General features: G+C 53.1%; 1 protein-coding gene across 1 annotated transcript in view; it reads right to left on the bottom strand.

Annotated features, from left to right (window-relative positions):
* Window positions 1–17,974, bottom strand: part of PCMTD1 (protein-L-isoaspartate (D-aspartate) O-methyltransferase domain containing 1) — an 869,695-nt gene that overhangs the window by 99,205 nt on the left and 752,516 nt on the right. The window lies entirely within an intron of this gene.

The following is a 17,974-nucleotide window of genomic DNA, read 5'->3' on the forward strand; positions in this document are numbered from 1 at the left end:
ACAGCAGGGAGACATGAGGCATGAGCAGGGGGTGGGGGTAACAGGAGAGAGAAATGGGGCATCAGCGGGGGGTGGGGGGCAACAGCAGGGAGACACGGAGCATGACCGGGGGGTGGGGGGCAACAGGAGAGAGACACGGGGCATGAGCGGGGGGTGGGGGAACATGAGGGAGACCCGCGGCATTAGAGGGGAGTGGGGGCAACATGAGAGAGACACGGAGCATGAGCGGGGGGTGGGGGGCAACAGGAGAGAGACACGGGGCATGAGAGGGGGGTGGGGGTAACAGGAGAGAGACACGGGGCATGAGAGGGGGTGGGGGGTAACAGGAGAGAGACACAGGGCATGAGCAGGGGGGTGGGGGGACACGAGAGAGACACGGGGCATGAGAGGGGGTGGGGGGTAACAGGAGAGAGACACGGTGCATGACCCGGGGGGTGGGGGGCAACAGCATGTAGACATGGGGCATGAGCGGGGGGTGGAGGGTAACAGGGGAGAGACGCAGGGCATGAGCGGGGTGGGGGGGCAACAGCAGGGAGACAGGGGGCATGAGCGGGGGCGGGGGGGGAACACTAGGGAGACATGGGGCATGAGAGGGGGTGAGGGCAACAGCAGGGAGACACGGGGCATGACGAGGGTGTGGGGGCAACAGAAGGGAGACACGGGGCATGAGCGGGGGGCAACAGGAGAAAGACACGAAGCATGAGCGGGGGTGGGGGTAACAGGAGAGAGACACGGGGCATGAGCGGGGAGGGGGGGCAACAGCAGGGAGACACGGGGCATGACAAGGGGGTGGGGGGCAACAGGAGAGAGACACGGAGCATGAGCGGGGGGTGGGGGGCAACAGCAGGGAGACACGGGGCATGAGTGGGGGGTGGAGGGCAACAGCAGGGAGACACGGGGCATGAGAGGGGGTGGGGGGTAACAGGAGAGAGACACAGGGCATGATCGGGGTGGGGGGCAACAGGAGAGTGACACGGGGCATGAGAGGGGGGTGGGGGTAACAGGAGAGATACACGGGGCATGAGCGGGGGTGGGGGCATTAGCAAGGAGACACGGGGCATGAGCTGGGGGTGGGGGGTAACAGGAGAGAGACACGAGGCATGAGCGGGGGGTGAGGGGCAACAGCAGGGAGACACGGGGCATGAGCGGGGGGGCAACAGGAGAAAGACACGCGGCATGAGCGGGGGTGGGGGTAACAGGTGAGGCATGAGACATAAGCAGGGGGTGGGGGGAACAGGAGAGAGACACGGGGCATGAGCGGGGAGTGGGGCAACAGCAGGGAGACACGGGGCATGACAAGGGGGTCGGGGGCAACAGGAGAGAGACACGGAGCATGAGCTGGGGGTGGGGGGCAACAGCAGGGAGACACAGGGCATGAGCGGGGGGTGAGGGGCAACAGCAGGGAGACACGGGGCATGACCGGGGGGTGGGGGGTAACAGGAGAGAGACACGGGGCATGAGCAGGGGGTAGGGGCAACAGCAGGGAGACACGGGGCATGACCGGCGGGGTGGGGGACAACAGGAGAGAGACACGGGGCATGAGCGGGGTGTGGGGGGCAACAGGAGAGAGACACGGGGCATAAGCGGGGGTGGGGGGCAACAGCAGGGAGACATGGGGCATGAGAGGGGATGGGGTAACAGGAGAGAGGCACAGGGCATGAGAGGGGGTTGGGGGCAACAGCAGGGAGACACGGGGCATGAGCGGAGGGTGGGGGGCAACAGCAGGGAGACCTGGGGGGTGGGGGGAACACGAGGGAGACACGGGGCATGAGCAGGGGGTGGGGGTAACAAGAGAGAGACACGGGGGTATGAGCAGGGGGTGGGGGGCAACATGAGAGAGATACAGACACGGGGCATGAGCGGGGGGTGGGGGGTAACAGGAGAGAGACACGGGGCATGAGCGGGGGGTGAGGGGCAACAGCAGGGAGACATGGGGCATGAGCGGAGGGACAACAGAAAGGAGACACAGGGCATGACCGGGGGGTGGTGGGCAACAGGAGAATGACACGGGGCATGAAAGGGGGGTAGGGGCAACAGCAGGGAGACACGGGGCATGAGTGGGGGGTGGGGGGAACACAAGGGAGACACGGGGCATGAGAGGAGGGGTGGGGGGTAACAGGAGAGAGACACGGTGCATGAACGGGGGGTGGGGGGCAACAGCAGGGAGACACAGGGCATGAGCGTGGGGTGGGGAGGCAACAGCAGGGAGACACGGGGCATGACCGGGGGGTGCGGGGCAACAGCAGGGAGACACGGGGCATGAGCGGGGGTGGGGGTAACAGGAGAGAGAAATGGGGCATGGGCAGGGGGTGGGGGGCAACAGCAGGGAGACACGGGGCATGACCGGGGGTGGGGGGCAACAGGAGAGAGACACAGGGCATGGAAGGGGGGTGGGGGTAAAAGGAGGGAGACACGGGGCATGAGAGGGGGTGGGGGGTAACAGGAGAGAGAACGGGGCATGAGAGGGTGGTGGGGGGAACACGAGGGAGACACGGGGCATGAGCGGGGGTGAGGGGTAACAGGAGAGAGACACGATGCATGAGCGGGGGGTGGGGGGCAACAGCAGGGAGACACGGGGCATGAGCGGGGGTGGGGGGCAACAGCAGGGAGACACGGGGCATAACCGGGGGTGGGGGCAACAGCAGGGAGACACGGGGTATGAGCGAGGGGTGAGGGTAACAGGAGAGAGACACGGGGCATGAGTGGGGGGTGGGGGGCAACAGCAGGGAGACAAGGGCATGACCGGGGGGTGGGGGGCAACAGCAGGGAGACACGGGGCATGATGGGGGTTGGGGGGCAACAGGAGAGAGACACAGGGCATGAGAGGGGGGTGGGGGGTAACAGGAGAGAGACACGGGGCATGAGAGGGGGTGGGGGTAACAGGAGAGAGACACGGGGCATGAGCAGGGGGTGGGGGGAACACGAGGGAGACACAGGGCATGAGAGGGGGTGGGGGGCAACAGCAGGGAGACACGGGGCATAACCGGGGATGGGGGCAACAGCAGGGAGACACGGGGTATGAGCGAGGGGTGAGGGTAACAGGAGAGAGACACGGGGCATGAGTGGGGGGTGGGGGGCAACAGCAGGGAGACAAGGGCATGACCGGGGGGTGGGGGGCAACAGCAGGGAGACACGGGGCATGATGGGGGTTGGGGGGGCAACAGGAGAGAGACACAGGGCATGAGAGGGGGGTGGGGGGTAACAGGAGAGAGACACGGGGCATGAGAGGGGGTGGGGGTAACAGGAGAGAGACACGGGGCATGAGCAGGGGGTGGGGGGAACACGAGGGAGACACAGGGCATGAGAGGGGGTGGGGGTAACAGGAGAGAGACACGGGCATGAGCATGGGGTGGGGGAACACGAGGGAGACACAGGGCATGAGAAGGGGTGGGGGATAACAGGAGAGAGACACAGTGCATGAGCAGGGGGTGAGGGGAACAGCAGGGAGACACGGGGCATGAGCGGGGGGTGGGGGGCAACAGCAGGGAGACATGGGGCATGAGGGGGGGTGGGGGTAACAGGAGAGAGACACAGGGCATGAGTGGGGGTGGGGGGCAACAGCAGGGAGACACGGGGCATGACTGGGGGTGGGGGCAACAGGAGAGGGACACGGGGCATGAGCGGGGTGGGGGTAACAGGAGAGAGACACGGGGTATGAGAGGGGGTGGGGGGTAACAGGAGAGAGACACGGGGCATGAGAGGGGGGTGGGGGTAACAGGAGAGAGACACAGGGCATGAGCGGGGCGTGAGGGGGCAACAGCAGGGAGACACGGGGCATGAGAGGGGGTGGGGGTAACAGGAGAGAGACACAGGGCATGAGCGGGGGGGTGGGGGCAACAGGAGAGAGACACGGGGCATGAGAGGGAGGTAGGGGGTAACAGGAGACAGACACGGGGCATGAGCGGGGGTGGGGGCAACAGGAGAGAGACACGGGACATGAGCAGGGGGTGGGGGTAACAGGAGAGAGACACGGGACATGAGCGGGGTGTGGGGGGCAACAGGAGAGAGACACGGGGCATAAGCGGGGGTGGGGGCAACAGCAGGGAGACACGGGGCATGAGCGGGGGGTGAGGGGCAACAGCAGGGAGACACGGGGCATGAGTGGGGGGCAACAGGAGAGCAGGAGAGAGATACAGGGCATGAGCGGGGTATGGGGGGTAACAAGAGAGAGACACAGGGCATGAGCGGGGGTGGGGGTAACAGAAGAGAGACACGGGGCATAAGCGGGGGGTGGGGGCAACAGCAGGAAGACACAGGGCATGACCGGGGGTGGGGGGCAACAGGAGAGAGACAGAGAGACACGGGCCATGAGATGGGGTTGGGGGGGAAAAAAGGAGAGATACATGGGGCATGAGCGGGGGTGGGGGGCAACAGCAGGGAGACTCGGGGCATGAGAGGAGGGTGGGGGGTAACAGGAGAGAGACACGGGGCATGAGCGTGGGTGGGGGCAACAGCAGGGATACACGGGGCATGAGCGTGAGGTGGGGGCAACAGGAGAGAGACACGGGGCATGAGCGGGGTGCAACAGCAGGGAGACACAGGGCATGAACGCGGGGTGGGGGGCAACAGCAGGGAGACACGGGGCATGACCGGGGGTGGGGGGTCAACAGGAGAGAGACACGGGGCATGAGCAGGGGTGGGGGGGCAATAGCAGGGAGACACGTGGCATGAGCGGGGGTGGGGGGCAACAGCAGGGAGACACGGGGCATGAGCGGAGGTGGGGGGACCACGAGAGACACGGGGCATGAGCAGGGTGTGGGGGGAACACGAGGGAGACACGGGGCATGAGCGGGGGGTGGGGGGTAACAGGAGAGAGACACGGGGCATGAGGCGGGGGTCGGGAGGAACACGAGGGAGACACAGGGCATAAGAGGGGGGTGGGGGTAACAGGAGAGAGACGCAGTGCATGAGCAGGGGGTGGGGGGCAACAGCAGGGAGACACAGGGCATGACCGGGGGGCAGGGGGCAACAGCAGGGAGACACGGGGCATGAGCGGGGGGTGAGAGGCACCAGCAGGGAGACACGGGGCATGAGCGGAGGGTGGGGGGTAACAGGAGAGAGACACAGGGCATGAGCGAAAGGTGGGGGGCAACAGCAGGGAGACACAGGGAATGAGCGGGGGATGAGGGGCACTAGCAGGGAGACACGAGGCATGAGCCGGGGTGGGGGCAACAGGAGAGACGCACGGGGCATGAGCAGGGGGTGGGGGTAACAGGAGAGAGGCACGGGGCATGAGCGGGGGGTGGGGGGTATTCAGAGTGGGCCATATACTTTTTTTGTAAAGTTTGGTGAGGATTCGTCCAGGGGGAGCGAAGTTATAAGCCGCCCAAAAAGTGCTCTTCCTATGGAAACAGAAACTTAACCATAACTACATGGCCACTACCCTGGCCATGTAATATATAACTTTAAATATTTGTTCGTATACTAGCTTTCGTGATACCATCAAAATATCTCTTATTTCCAACATCCACATCTACATACCATCATTCATTCCATTCTTCATTCACACTATGACTTCATGTATATATCTTCCACAAACAGGGCAATGTATAAACCTGAAAGCTCCTACTTTTACATAAATCACAACACCTCTCTCAATTTTCAATAAGTGTTAATAATACAAATCAAATAGCATCATGCTTATTCAATGTGACTCGACACATGTTTGATGTTTTGGTCGTCAAGGGGTAGACTCCCAATTGAGCCAATCAGTATAGGCGACCTTCTTCATGAGACGGATGGTTGGATTGAAACCACTCCGAGATGTCACAAGGTGGGGGATGTCATCTAGCGTCAATCTATAAACACATGTACAATACATTGAGGTTCCAATCTCTTATTTCTCAAGACACAGAAAAAACTTGTGTGCATACATCGATTAATATGTATACTTGATGACACTCACCTCCACAAACAATGACGGAGTCGCGTGTCAGCAGGGAAATTAATCTTACAGTTGTTGCGGGTTACTCCGCACAGAAAGTGCTTGGTGGTAGATAAAAATAACTTTTCGTATCACAACAGTTCGATATCCTCCTATATCCCCAACAACTGTTTTGGGCTTCTATGAATCACTTTGCCCATTACCCTTGTCAGTTCATCACAGCACTGCTGCCAGTATCGCTGAATAAGAGTGCATTCCCACAGGATGTGATGGAAGGAGCCTTCCTCACTTTTGCATCTCTAACAGGATGGATTGGTGGTTTTCCCCCCATCTGAATAGTGCTACCCTTGGATAATAAATTCTATGCAATATCTTCAGTTGGATTAGCCTGAGCCTGGAAGAGATAGCCGATTCTCTGGGAAACATCAATGCAGTTACCCATTCTTCCGGAGGTATGACACCCACGTCCCTCTCCCATTTGGTTTTCAGCCCTATTAGTTCATTGGTAGCAAAAGAGGTTATGGCACTGTACAAAGTTGACATAACTTTGTGTTTGATCATTTCTGGGAATAGGTTGCGTTCCAGCGGGGTATAATCAGGCATATCAATCATGTCGGGGAGATGGGCTTGCAGCACATGTTTAAGTTGCATGTAATGGTACTGCTCGTTCGGGGGGAGTTCAGAGGTGGTGACTAGATCTGTGAATGGTATTATCTCGTTTTCTCTCACAACATCTCCAATTTTTGTTATGCCTAGTTGTGACCAGGAGGGCCATTTAGGTAGCTTGTTCACTTCAGGAAGGTGTTTGTTCCACAGTGGTTGTACTGGGGTTAGTTTTTTATCCCAGCCTAAGTATTTGTGTGTGTCCGTCCATATTTGAGTTATGTGTGACAGCATGGACGGGGCAGCTGGCCGTTCAATTTTGAGATAAAGGTATTTCATGATGGACTTTTCTTGTGGATTTAGGTCTAGTGTTCTGTTGTGTGGCAGTGTAGTATCTCCGTGAAGTTTGTCGTTCACTATTGCCATTTGACTGGCCCAATAGTAGGTTTGTAACCGGGGGAGTCCAATCCCACCCTCCCATACGGATCTTTGTAAGGTGGTAAGTGCTAGGCGTGGGTGACCCCTGTTCCATAGGAGTTTCCTAAGTGTTTGGTCTATTTAATGAAATTCATTAGGCGCTATGGGTAACGGAGCGTTTTGCAATATATAAAGAAAGCGGGGGAGAGCCATCATCTTGAAAAGTGCTGCACGTCCTAGTAGTGTTAGTGGTAGGGACATCCAGTGTCGAGCGTCTTCCTTGAACCTTACCATTATTGGGTGTAAGTTTATGGGCACATCGTCCGTTAGCTTATGCGTGATTTGCATGCCTAGGTACTTGAAATGCTGCTTTTCAACGCGGTAGGGGGATTCGTCCGCCACTGTGTTATCTATTTGCTTCAATGGGAACAATATGGACTTAGACCAGTTGACACGGAGACCACTAAACATGCCATATCTATTTAATAACTGTGCCACGATGGGGCAGGATTCTCGCTGGTCTTTTAAGTATATTAACAGGTCGTCCGCATATAAGGACACCTTGTCTCCCCAGTCGTCCGACCACTTGAAGCCACTCCATGTTTGTGTGGTTCTTAATAGGATTGCCAGAGGTTCGATTGCCAAGGCAAAGATTAAAGCCGATAGGGGGCAGCCTTGTCTTGTACCTTTACCTAATTGGAATGGGTCCGAAACATGCCCATTTACCTTTGTTACTGCTTCAGGGGAGTTATATAGTAGTTTAACCCAGCTCAGAAAGTACAGTCCTATGCCCACGCGTTGCATAATTACCCAGATTGCTTCCCAATAGACCGAGTCGAAAGCTTTTTCAAAGTCTATAGCGAGTAGGGCCAGGGGACCTTGGAGCTCAGGTAGTTTTTCTAATGCTGTATGTAATCTATATATATTATGTCTAGTGGATTGTTACGCTCACCTGGCTCCCACAGAGGCGTCAATCTGAACTGGACAGCTGCGGTCTCCACAATGTGACGCGTAGGGCCGAGATGACGGACTGGACTGGCCCACCTAGCTTCGTTTGCTTGGCCCGTAGGAATATTCTTCTGCAAATGGAGAAAGGGAATTAACCACCCGTGGAGTTGAGCGTAAATCCCCCCACCCCCGCTGTTCTCCCCACTGATCACCTTGGATGTCCCCTCTTACAATCTCACCTGAGGGTTTGAAAAGATGAGCTCTCCATCCTGCATTGAGTACAGGGACGCGTAGATAACAAGTTGCTTCACTGGCTCGAAGGAATTGGCGAGTTCCAGAACAGCAAGACGCCGTAAGTATGTAGTTCATAAGAGTTCAAATGCCTGACTTTCACTCTTGTCCGATTCCTTGCAGGTTGCAGCTTGACCCTAGTGAAGAGTTCATCGTGGCAACCGGTAATATTCTGGTAAGGATTTGTATTATACAACTCAGTTCGATAAAATAATGTCAATATATAACCTGTTGCTTTCTCCCTTATTCAGGTGCTGAGAGAAAGTATGAAGTCTCGGGGAATAATGTCTCCGGCGGTAAAATCAGGTAAGTCTATTGTGGTGAGGAGGGTTCCCCTTGTTAGTCCCTTTGTTTCACCTTGCTGTCCTTTTGTTTTCCCTTAGGGGCCGGGGTTCGGCAAAGATGCAGTGGACGCTGCGCCGACCCGTGAAGAGGAATAGTACCACCGGTGGTAAAATCAGGTAAGTCTATGAGGGGGTAACTAATATTCCTCTGTGTATTCCCTTGGCTCACCTTGCTGTTCTTGTCTTCTCCTTAGGTGCCGGAGTGCGGTGGGAACATGCAGGAGGATGCGGTGGAACGTGAAGATGCTGCGAAGGCCGGTGAGTTCAGCGCGGCGCTGCAGCAGGCGAGGCGACGCGCATAAAATAACTTCTTTCTTCCAGCTCGAAGGCGCGATGGATCAGGAATTCAGGTAAGGATCAAAGGTATTGCTCTTGTTCTAACCTTTTCTCCTTCTTTCTCCCTTTTTCCTAGGAGCTCCAAACTCGAGGCGGGCGTGGCAGAAGACTGGATGCAGACTTGTAGGCACAGTGAGCATTACGCTGCTGGATGCAGAATAACGCGAAGCGCGTGCTGCTCTTCGGGCGTGGTTTAAATAGCCTCCAAAGTAGTCCCAGGTAAGTATTCCTCCCCAGCCCCACCCAAGTAAAAAAATAGTCCCTAGGTAAAGTAGTCCCTTCCAAGCCTCTTTGGGCTTGGAACTCTTGCAGCATGGTCTGCATCAGGTAAATTTGCAGCATGGTCTGCACCAGGTAAGTTTTAATCTGCGAGCCTGGCGCCTATGGCGCCATGACCGACTCTCCATATGAGCCTGGTGCCATAGGCGCCAGGACTGCACCCAAATAGCCCCTAGCAGGGGCTGTTGGGCTGCCTTGGGTTAACTTGATGCCTGCTTCCGGGGGTGCTGGACTTGGTCTGGGTCCCCGGGGGTAGGCATCCTGACATGGATCTTTGTGGCATGAATCCACATTGGTCCGGATGCACCACAAGTGTATTACTTGTTGCAGCCGGTTGTCCAGCACCTTCGCTTATAGTCTGGCCTCACTATTTGTAAGAGAGATGGGTCTGTAGGAGCTGCACTAGTGAGGGGGTTTATCTGCTTTCGGCAGGACTATTATCGTGGCTTTTCTTAGGTCTGGGGGGGGAGGCAGCCTTGTGAGTGTGAATGCTGTAATAGGCGTAATAAGTGTGGGGAAATTACATTTGCACCTATCTTCTTCCATACTTCGATGGGGAAGCCGTTCGGGCCTGGGGTTTTACCAGATTGGAGTTCTGACATGGCCAGGGTTATTTCTTCCTCTGTGATTTCTTGTTCTAATAGGTTAGACTGTTGTTCGTTTAGAGTGGGGAGGGCAATTTCCTCCAGGATGTCGGTTACAGGCGATGAGGATGGTGCTTTGTACAACTCAGCATAGTACTTTGCAAAGCCTTCTGCTATGTCTTGGTCTGCCATTAGTGGTTCCTATTCCCCTGTTGACAGTTTCTTGACTTGGGTGAGGCCCAGATCTATACGTTCTAGCCATGCCAGTATTTTCCCTGCCTTGTCCCCTTGCTGCCTTGCTCGCATCGCTGTGTGTGTGCTTGTTTTGCATTATCTAAAGCTATGTGTTGCAGTTGTTTCTGTGCTAGTTGTAATGCACGGTGTGTTTCTGGTGTGTTTCTGGTTGGTCAAGAGTCAGGTGGGCAGCCTCACCCTTTGTGTGCTTTAGTCCAGGACATAATTTCACCTCTGAGGACTGTTTTAAGTGCCTCCCATAGCATTCCCGGACTATCTACAGAACTGGTATTTATCTAAAAATATGATTCCGTGATCTTTTGAATATGTTCTACTAAGTCTGGAAATCCCAGATAGTAGCTATTCCGACGCCAATTGGGAGGGGGGGCCGATCTATTGGTTTTGATAGTTATTATGAGTGGGGAATGGTCCGATTTGCCTCTAGGGAGTAGTTGTGCTTCACATGCTTCATGTATATTAACTAATGGCAAGAATAAGTAATCTAGTCTAGACAGTGAGACATGTGCTCCGGAGTGATATGAGTATTCCTTTATATCGGTGTGTAGTGTCCTCCACACGTCTTGCAGCCCTAGTGCATTAGGGAATGTGCCGAGTTTGGTGCGTACGTCTGGGTTCCTAGATCGTACATGTGTTCGGTCAAGGTCTACGTTCATCACTTCGTTGAAGTCTCCTCCAATTATTGTGAGATCTCTAGGGTTGCTGGCAAGTAGGGGCGTGATGTCATTGGTCAGGGGGGTTCGTAAATTAGGTGGTGCGTATACAGCAAGCATGGTTATCGTATGTTCCCAAAGAGTCCCTGTTGTGTGTATAAATCTACCTGCCGTATCTTGTGTGACAGTAGAAGGTATGAAGGGGAATCTTTTGTGTACTAGAATTAGTACCCCTCGTGAACCCATGGTGAATACAGAGTGTAACGCCAGCCCAATGTGTGTTGGACATCTGGGGATGCGGTATGTTTGGCGTCGTTGTTGGGGGTTTTTCGCGTCCATGTGTGGGGTGGTCATTTAACTGGACATGCTCACTCGTTTGTGAGACGTGACTTACTGGTAAGGAAAGCATTACATCGTACGTGTTAGAGATGGTGTGATTTTTGAAACTACAACTTTGATCCCCCCACCTTGAAGCATCTGTCGCCCAATATAACAAAACTAAACTTTACTGTCGAAAGTAGACAGTTAACTTGATAACCCAATCGGAAGTGTTTATAATCCTAACACTTTGAACACTTTGGTTGTTAACTGCACCACGTACATCTACTACAACGCTCTATAGATCTGATGTCTAACCCTGAGGTGAGTGGTTGGGGAGAAGCTACCTTACGTGCTGTAGTGAAGGGGAGGGGCACACTAAGAACAAAACAACAGGGGGGTAGGGAGAGAGGGAGGGTGGCCTCCGCGAGACCGCATCATGAAAGCATGTCAGCATGTCTCGCCTTGTGTGAGGTATCAGAACATTCTACAGTACCCTGGGCACTTACCACGCACTGCTATTCGTGGGCGGTTTGCTGTGGGTCGAGGCGGGGCTCAACCACCAATATCTTCTGGTGGGTCATGTGCTGGTGCGTGGGGCAGGACTGGGCGCTGGTCGGATGGTGGTCTGGGGCGCCTGCCCCTGTTGCTAAGTGCTGTTGCCCAGTCCCCGTCTATGTGTTGCTCAGCCCAGCGCCATGCTTCTTTTGGATCGTTGAAGTGGACTGTTGTCCCTTTATGATAGATTTTAAGCTGAGCAGGGAAAAGCAAACCGTATTTTACTCCCATTGTTTGAAATTGCCTTTTGAGTTGGTCAAAGGATTGTCTGGCTTTCTGCACTTCGCGTGTGTAATCGGGAAAAAAGGCAACTCTGGAGCCATTGACGGTGATGGTGCCCTTGGCACAAGCCCGTTGTAGCAATGCATCACGGTCTCTGTAATTTAGGAGTCTCGCTATTACGGTTCGTGGGGGCGCACCAGGCAGTGGCCTTCCCGTGGGCATACTTTGAGCCCTCTCGATGGAAAAGAACTTCGAGAAGGAATCCGGTTCGAATAGATCTGTAAGCCATTGTTCAAGAAAGAGTTCCATGCAGGTGCCTTCAATTTTTTCGGGTATGCCTGGTATCCACACATTGTTCTGCCTGGATCTCCTTTCTCTCTCCTGAACTCTGTCTTCCAAGGTCTTGAGCTTGGCTGTGACGCCCTGGAGCTGTTGTTGCATGTTGGTTAGGCCGTCTTCTGCGTTGGAGATGCGTTGTTCGGCTTTCCCGGTACATGCTGACAATTTCTGTAGGTCATGCCTGAGGAGGGAGACGTCCAAGCTTATCCCGTCCATCTTCTGCTCCATTGATGTGCGTGAATCTGCTATAGTGGCCATGACGTCCTTCAAAGAGAGCATATGTTCAGGCTCCATTTTCATGGGGTCCGATGGTTGGAACTCCTGGGTTGGGATTGGGGGTATTGTGTATTGGTCTATTCTATTTTGTACGGGAGGTTTCTTCAGTTTGTCCTTTCCTATGTTTGGTGGCAGGTCTCGCCTCTGAGCAGGTTTGATTTTAATGTGTTGTTCGCTCTCTTAGCTGACTGGAAAGCTGTGTGTTACAGTTCAAGGTCTCATGATATTCGACACGCAGCCTTCTTTTGGGGTACAGTCGGTATTCTCATCTATCTGGGGGCTGTGCTGCGTTCGTATACCTCAGCAGGGGGAGAGGCAGCGTGACCGGGGGCAGGTCCCGCTGGGTGCGGAGGTGGCGTTGCACAATGTCGCCCGTTTAGCCCTTGATGGTTTCCAGGGGTATTCTGGTGTTCTGGCGCATTAGGTTGTATGCAGGGGCGTGCTCAATGTGCTATGCTTTTTGCTGGGGCCTGGACTTTTGACACTATCCACCACTCAACGTTGTTGGGGCCCAAGCGGCGATCCACAGCTCTGCGGCCCGTGTGGTCTGTGTTTCAGGGCTATGCTGACTCCTTCCTTTGGGTTACCTCTATGTCTGTGGGCCTCCTTCCTGGCGTGGGAGCGGTCGGTTGCCAAGGCAGTCGTGTGGGTGCTGTGGGCACTGCGCTCTCCTTGGAAGGGGCTATTTCGGCAGGGGAAGGTTCACTGGCGCAGAGCACAGCACATAGTGTGTCTCAAATTCTCCAGTTCTTGGTTCAGAGTGGTTAGTGAGGTTCTACAGGATCCCTTCAGTGAGTTACTGCTAGTATTCTATATAGTATGCACCTTTTCGCGGGGCACTGCGGGATTTCGGGTCCTTATGCTCACTGTTTCAGCTCTGGTTGCTTGAGAGCTACTTTACTGGGTGCTGCTCCCCAACTGAGGTCAGTACAGGCAGAAGGGGGACACAGAATTCGCACCTAGCCCCCAGTCCTTTCCCCCCCAGCCCCCACTTGGTTTTGTGTGAGTTGATGGAGTCACCCACTTCGATCTCCTTGTGCTGGGGGGGTTTCCCCAGAACCTGCGATGCGCGGGCCGCCGAGGGCACTCACCAGTGGGGCAGTGTGCTGGTCGTCTTCTACTTTGTGTGGAACTGGTTGTTAATTGCGTGTGTAGAGCACCCGTGTCCGGGGGGGCCGCAGCGGGGCAAGGCCAGCTCAGTGATCCACAGGGCCGGGGCGCATCTGCCTGCAGCCTCCGCTGGCTCGGTCGTCGTCCGGAGGCACCCTCCTCGGGATCCTGCCTACAAGGCGGCGGCTGCTCCAGGTCCGCAGGAGGGCATTTGCTTCCGCCTGCCCACCTCTCTCGTCCGGGACCGCAGGCCAGCAGCCAGTTGGGACAGCCTCTGGGCAGCAAACCCGCTTCGTTGTAGGTGTCAGGAAGAGTACTTGTTTGGAGTCCACAGCGGTGCCGTGCTGCTCGCCATACTCCACACGTAGGGCGGCCTCGCCTAGGAGGCCATCTTGGAGATGCGTGAGTCGGCACCCGTGCCTGTCTTCACTCGGTCTCAGCTCCGTTCCCTGCAGCCGATTTCCTTTGTCCCGCAGTCCAGTTGGGCACAAGGATGTCCGCTACATGTGGGGGTTATTCATGAACCCTGCAAATGATGAAAACAGGGGATTTTACCAGGATTGATGCCGCGGTCGCGGGAGCGGCAGAGACTTACGACGGTCTCATCCTTGATTTGTATTATTAACACTGACTGAAAATTGAGAGAGGTGTTGTGATTTATGTAAAACAGGAGCTTTCAGTTTTATACATTACCCTGTTTGTGGTAGATATATACTTGAAGTGAGAGTGTGAATGAAGAATGGAATGAATGGTGGTATGTAGATGTGGATGTTGGAAATAAGAGATATTTTGATTGTATCACGAGAGCTGGTATACGAACAAACATTTGAAGTTATATATAAATAAATATATTTTTTGACATAAATTGGTGTTGTCAAGTTTAAGAAATGTTCTGATCTCATGTGCCAAGGTCCATATTTGTTGTTGTTTTGATATATTTAGCCTAAAGGAACTTTGGCAGTTTAGGCATCCTGTATCTTTAAACATGCTTTGGTAACATACATGCACTTTTCGTTTTCTGTGTGCATTGTGGGAGTTTTACTACAGGTGTGTTAGTGAGAGAAGTGGTTTTAAAAGTGACACAATGCAAGAATAAGAGTTTGCACATTAGAATGGGTGAAATGGGCAAGCATGCATGTCGTGGTAATATATTGTACTTTCACATAGTATCTGGCAATTGAACATACTGTAGAAACGTTCCCAATTTGGTTTTCTTTTTTTTATTTTCTTTTTACAAGGAAATCACTGAGAGTGCTGCTAAAATTGAAATATTTGGTATGAAACTGTTATGAAAGTGGGCATTAAAAGAAAACTTTGAAAGCACAAAGCATTGTAAGTAACTGCCACTTGAAGTCAGGAGATGGGACAAATGAGAGTATGATTATTGAGTAGGTTATGCAGTTAAATTGGCAGGAAACCTGTTAATATGCATTTATAAAAGAGTTGGAAATGTACTGTACGAAATATATGCATACCTGTAGTTTGTGTTGATGGATGCAGATGTGGAAGATGCTGTGCTGGAAGTAGAAATCTTGAAGAGTTTTACAGTAGTTTTTGATGGAGGTGCTTTAGAATAACAGGAGACCTGTACTAGTGTTGAACAGTACATCTGAAGAGTTGAACTGTGATGACAAAGTTAGATGAAGAGATCTTGGATGTGATTGGTGGATGGGTTTGTGGCTGATTAACAGCAGCCAATGAGGGAGTGCTGCAAAGAGTGAAGTGGAAAGGGAAGAAGGGCTGCCACCTGTGTTATGGGGTCCGCGGACACCGCGGTAGTCTGTTGACAGGGAGTGCCACATCCGGGTCTTCTCAGCATGCCTGGCATGGAAATGGGACTGTGGGTATTAGCCAATAAGGTGTTGCGGTTCTGCTTTATAGGAAGAGAGAGTAATACCTTTTTTCATTGCTGTGTGCAGTGAAGATGGCAGAGATCCAGAGAGTCAGTGTGTTGATGCTGGGAGATTCTTTTGTAAGTGATCTGCAGAGATATACAGAGGGAAGAGGCATTTCTGCCAATCTTGGATTTCAAGTAGTAGAGGCTTTGTGGTGCGATGAGCCTGGCTGCAATTTGCAAGGATTGCTTGGACTTTGCAGAGATATGGCCACTTTCAGTACTCCTGATGTTGTAGTGGTGCATTGAGGAGCCCTGTATGTGGGTTATATTAGTGCTCCAAGTTTGCTCACTGCACTGAAGGACTTGCTGAAGGCACTGATGCTGCTTTTTCCCAGTGCAAAGGTGGTTTTCTCACAGATACCAACTAGAGCAGTATGGAACAACACCCATGTCCTCTGTCTTCAAAAAGAGGCTGGAAGGTGTCTTGTAAATAGAGGCATGTCTGCATTTTTTCATAGTGCTGCACAGTTCTCTTTCCACAATGAGAACATTAATTCTCTTAGTGTGAACTTTTTCATTGCAGATGGCATTCCTTTGTCCACCATTGGAAATGCCATTTTCTTTGACAATCTAAAGGATGCATTGAAGAGGTTCATGTCAGACTGTAAGGAGCAAAAGAAGAGAAAAGGCCCCAAAAAAATACAAAACACAAGGTATTTGATTACAAGCACCTAAAAAAAAAAGTCTCTTCAGAGCCACCACTAAAGAGGAAATCTCCTACCCGAGTTAAATTTCTGTCCCCACCCCCTTGAATTGGCTGATTTATCCACGGACACTGCGGTAGTCCACGGATCGCATGTGCCACATCCAGTGCTTTTGAGGATGGCAGGCATGGAAATGGGACTGTGGAGGCCAGGGGATTGGCCAATAAGGTTCCCTGGGTGTGGTGTGCAAGGAGAGAGTGTGGCGAGAGTGTGGCAGAAGGTCTGTTTGCTGAGAGGAGTGCAGATGGCTATGACTATGGCTGTGTCTTTCGGGGGCAGTGTGTCTGGATTTTGGGGATTTGTGGATACATTGGCTGCAGGTGTATGCAGAGCACTGTGGAGTGGCCCCACATCTTGGATTTGATCATATGATGTGCACTGGTATGGAGTGCGTGGCATGAAATGGGTGGACTTACTTCCCCTTTGTGCCACTTTGGTGATGCGCCATCATCGGCCATTATTATTGTTCATTGTGGAGAGAACAGTTTAGGCCATATTACCGGAATCTCACTGCAGTTTGCGACAAAGGTGGCATTTGGGAAAGTCATGGACATGGTCCCTACTCCAAAGTAATTTTTTCTCGCATTGCCCAGATACAGATGTGCCTCTTCATTTGGTCTGCAAATGGAGAAAGCGAGGCGAAATGTCAACAAGGCTAGTTGCGCATTTTTGAGAGATGTTGGCATGTCGTCCTTCCACAATGAAAACATTACATATTGTAGCACCAATACTTTTCGCAGAGATGGAGTCCATCTTACCGATGAGGGCAATCAGCTTTTTTTTTTGCGAAATATTCAAAATACTTTGCAGCCATTTTTGCAACTATAGCAAGCATCTTTCAGTATTTGTTGCCTACTTTTTCCCTAAACCTTCCAAAACAAAAAAAACAACAACAAGGCTATTTTCACAGCCACCACTTTCCCCCACTAAAGAGTGCAATGGTTTAGATGCTGCCACCACCCAATTTATTTTTATGTCTGCGGACTACAACGCTGTCCTCGGACTTCGCAGGCTGCTCTGGGGCGTGCACCATTTTTTTGGTACTTCTATTTTTCAACTGTGAAAAGTTGCTCTGAAAAGAGGTATTTCTTTTTTGATTTTTTTGTTTTGTTAATTTCTTTGTCTTTTTTGACATGACACAGAAGACAAGGAAGTGAAGGGAGGGCAGGGAGGGGGCACCAACCACAGGGACAAAGGGGCAGGCACAGAGAGGAAGATGTTGGGTGGGCCTCACTTAGGTAGGTGGCAGTCTTTCTCATGCTCCCTGGCTGTAGCCTTGAAAGCACTTTGAAATTGCTCCCCCCTGCAGAGTACTGAGTCGCAGTACAAACAAAGTACAGTGACACTCGAGAGGCAAGGGTCCACTGTTTTGTGTATGGCCTGTGAGGCTTGGTCGAGGATCCGCTGTCCCACAGGAGTGTTTCCTGTGGTGACAGGAGCAGATGCAGAGGATGTGATAGAGGAACTCAACCTGCTACCGCCTTCGAAGGGGACGACCCTTCGAACTACTGCCTTGTGGTTGGACCTCGGGTGTCGCCACATGGACGCGGTCCTGTAGCTGTACAGCCCAGGCTTGCCGTGACTCAGTAGCAAACCTTGGCCACATGCACCTTTGCTACCCCCCCAATGGCGGTAAAGAGCCTCCACACCCAAGACTCACGTTGGCAGCTGGTAGTAGGACTTCCACTACCTCATCCTCTTCCTCTTCCTGATCCCCCTCTGCATCACCACTCCTGTTCCCCTCTCCAGGCCCTCCAGAAGGTGGTGGTGCTGGTGGTGCTGAGGAAGAGGCAGCAGGAGGAGCAGACATGGATACCGTTATCCATGTAATCTGGAAACCAGCAACACAGCAATCTGGAAACCAGAAAAGAGACAGCTGCAGCAGTGGTCAGTAGTCCTGCTCAGCCAGAAATATAATTAGGAGCAGTAGTGGGGTGTGCCTTTTAAAGGGGTGCAGGG

Source organism: Ambystoma mexicanum, chromosome 5q, assembly GCF_040938575.1.
Source record: "Ambystoma mexicanum isolate Mex_15411 chromosome 5q, UKY_AmexF1_1, whole genome shotgun sequence".
NCBI classification, from domain to species: domain Eukaryota; kingdom Metazoa; phylum Chordata; class Amphibia; order Caudata; family Ambystomatidae; genus Ambystoma; species Ambystoma mexicanum.